Raw genomic sequence first — 3,700 nt, forward strand, 5'->3', positions numbered from 1 at the left:
ACCATGAAGGGAGTGGGGACTCAACCTGAGTCATGCCTTACTGACATAGTCGAAGAAGTCCTAAAGCAGGGGATTTTTAACCTTTTCTGTTCCATGGACCCCTTTGCCAGTCAGATGAAAGACACGGACCCCTTACTAAGTCCACACTATACTGTGCATTATTTAATAAATATATCACAGCCATACCAACACATATCCACAATAATGTGTTTTTGTTTTTGGTTTTTTTTTTTTGAATTTCAATTAAAGCTCATGGACCTCTTATTAAGAACCCCTGCCCCAAAGCAATCTTAACAGGTAATCTCATCAAAGGCCCCGCAACTGAATTTAATGCAGTCAAAGGGTATCACACCAGAAGAATAGATTCGTTTACAAACACAATCTTTCTTTTTGGGGGCTTCATAAAATAATCTCAAACTGCCCCAATGACCAAAAGCTTTTAATATGATGAAGTTCACTTTATCTATTGTTCTTTTGTTGCTCATGCTTTTGGTGTCATGTCTAAGAATTCATTGCTCAATACAAGGTCCTGAAGATTTTCCCTATGTTTTCTTGTAACGTTTTATGGTTTTAGATCTTACATTTAAGGCTTTGATCCATTTCGAGTTAATTTTTGTATATGAGGTGAGGTAGGGTTCCAATTTCACTCGTTTGCACATGGATATCCAGTTTTCCCATTTGTTGAGACTATTCTTTCTTTATTGAGTGGACTTGGCTCCAGTGCACAAAATCCATTGGTCAGAGCCGCTGCCGGGCGTGGTGCAGGGCGGGCTGCGCGGGGCGCGCGTGGAGGGCGGCGCGCCGGCCGCGGGCACCCGGGTGCAGCCGTCGGAGCTCCGCGCTGCCGCTGCGGTCGAGCAGTTGCAGCCGGGCGGCTTCCGATAGCCCAGGCGGGCGCCGACCCCAGGCCGCAGCCGCCCCCGTGCTCAGGAGGAGCGCCCGCCGTGCTGCCACCAGGTACCTAGCACCCAGATGCCCCTGGCACCCTCCCAGGCTTCCTAGCTCTGGAGGGGCTCCTAGTGCCAAGAGCACGTCTCCCACTTCTTCCTGGGGGCAACCAGTGATGAGGGGAAGAGCCAGCTGAATGCGCAGAAGCACACCAGTATTTGGTGGAAGACTGTTCCTGTCCTTCACTCAGGACCTCTCAGAGGCTGCTCTGCAATGACTACAGCAAGGTACCGGCCCACGTGGGACCTGACCCTTGACTTGATAGTCTTGCAAGCTCTGTCTCGGGGAGTATCCAGTGGAACAGATGAGGACAATCGCCCAATGCCAATGCATCTTCTGTACTCTGTGCCTGAAACAGTATGTTGAGCTCTTGATCAAAGAAGGACTAGAAACTGCGATTAACTGCCCTGATGCTGCCTGCCCTAAACAGGGCTATTTCTACAGGAGAATAAGCTTGAGTGCATGGTTGCAGCTGAAATTATGCAAAGATATAAAAAGCTACAATTTGAGAGAGGTCCTCCTCGATCCCTGCCGGACTTGGTGCCTCACGTCCACCTGCCAGGCCGTATGCCAGCTCCAGGAAATGGGCCTGCAGACCCCTCAGCTGGTGCGGTGCAAAGCTTGTGACATGGAATTCTGCTGTGCCTGCAAAGCCAGCTGGCACCCTGGCCCAGGCTGCCAAGAAACCATGCCAATCACTTTCCTTCCAGGGGAAACCAGTTCTGCTTTCAAAGTGGAAGAGGATGACATGCCAATCAAATGCTGCCCCAAGTGCGAAGTGTACATTGGATGCGCTGAAGGCTGTGCCCAGATGATGTGTAAGAACTGCAAACATGCCTTCTGCTGGTACTGCCTTGAATCTCTTGGTGATGATTTTCTCTTGATACAAGACCCTGCCAGAACAAACTGGGCCACTCCAGGGCATATGTGACCTGGCATCGGACACAGGTCATGGGCATCTTTGCTGGATTTGGGCTCCTGCTCTTGGTGGCCTCACCTTTCCTGCTGCTGGCTACTCCATTTGTGCTTTGCTGCAAGTGCAAGTGCAGCAAAGGAAATGCCACCTAGAGAAAGGCAAGATGCTGGAACGAGATCCCTGCCTTCAAGATGCAGGGCTTGCCCCCATCCTACCCTGTTGTCCCCCTCTCACTAAATATCTTTCTTGCTGTATGTGCCCCATTGAGCTTCACAGTGACACGCTGGATACCGCGATTTCAGGGACTGATGCCGGAACGTTTGCCAAGGTCCCAGTTGCAGTAAACTAGGCACGTGAAAGGCAAGGCAGGTGTGGGCAGGGCACACTCCACCCAATCGGTATTTGCCACCTTGATGAGGGAGGTGCTGTGGGACAAACACTGGGCAGTTTTCTTCCTGGGGTGACACACTAGAAGTGGCTGGTAATAGCCTGAGAGACCTTCTCGTACAAAACATTCCACCTCCTCATTGGCTTCACGATGGTGTCATGTTGTTGAGAGAAAATGTCTTTTAAGAATTACAACTCACTTCAGACAGAATCTGATTATTCTGACAAGAAAAGCCCTTGTTTGTGACAACTGTTTTTATTATTAATGGCATTTAGTAAAATCCTTTTTAGAGTAAGTTTTTTGTTTTTGTTTTTTTCCATATGAGTAGTGAAAATCAACAAGGTGCTTATAAACCATCTTTTGCCTTTCTCAAATTTTGCATTTTAAGAAGTTAGAGTTAAAACAATTTTCTGGCTTGGTCACTTTTCAGGAGATTTAGAAAGACTTATGCAATCTGTTTTTTTCTTGAAACTTGTTGTAATGACATTTCGAAAGCTCCAAGTTGTGTATTGTCATAACCGTGATTCCTGTATAGTTGCATTTCTTTCAAAGTACCTGACAGGTTTAAAGGGATATCTCCTTTGCGCACCTGAATTTGCCTTTGGTTTTTTCTCAGCTCAGCTCACAGGACTCACTTCTCACCCAGTTTTGTTTGTTTGTTTGTTTTTAATGTCTTAAATGCTTTACATGGTAATCAGTCTACTTGGAATCCTTACAGTTTGGCTGCTCACTTCAGTCTCTTTAAACAGAGAATAAGAAGAAAATAACATTGACCCTCAGACTACAGAGGCTGGAGGACCTTTGATGGCTAGGGAGGAATTTCCCTTTTTGTTTTTCTTCAAATAACCTAGTTGCTTTGAGAAATCAAGTTCTGCATCCTGTTGCTAACAGTTTTCCCGCTCCTGAAAAAGCCTTCCACCCCATTCAGGCATTTTCATTTGGGGGTTTTAACTCTTGTCTCAGGCAGGGCTGTGTGTAGCTGTTATCACGACAGCAAAATGCACTAATCGATAAGAAGACAACAATTACTCCATCAGTTGACTTTGAAAAGTAGAGAAAATATATTCTTTAAAGAGAGCTGATTTTAAAATGGCTTTTAAATATATATGTGCTTTCTAAGAGCAAAGTCATTATATTGGGCTTGGGACTTCTAAAAATAACAGAGAGGCAAACATTCTAGATTTACTATAGTGGAACTCTTTTAAGCTTACTCAAAGTACCACAGATGAGTGAAAAAAAAAAGAAGCAAAATGTAACTTTTATCTCAGTTGTTTCTGATGGCAAGCATATTTTTTCAAATGCTTTTGTATATTTGACTTCTAAGTTTACGTATCAATCTTGGGTCCTAATTTCCCTTCCCTGGATAGGATTTTTTTTTTCTTTTCTTTGTTAAAAGTTAATAGTTTAGAAGAAACAGGATCTCCTTGCTTTCCACCTCTAGTATTTGT

At 45.1% G+C, this 3,700-nt stretch overlaps 1 pseudogene; it reads left to right on the forward strand.

Moving 5' to 3' along the window:
- Nucleotides 1-1,161: 1,161 nt before the first annotated feature.
- LOC101443447 (E3 ubiquitin-protein ligase RNF144A pseudogene) lies at nt 1,162-2,016 on the forward strand (annotated as a pseudogene).
- Nucleotides 2,017-3,700: the final 1,684 nt, after the last annotated feature.

Source organism: Dasypus novemcinctus, chromosome 8 (genome assembly GCF_030445035.2).
Source record: "Dasypus novemcinctus isolate mDasNov1 chromosome 8, mDasNov1.1.hap2, whole genome shotgun sequence".
Classification (NCBI taxonomy): Eukaryota; Metazoa; Chordata; class Mammalia; order Cingulata; family Dasypodidae; genus Dasypus; species Dasypus novemcinctus.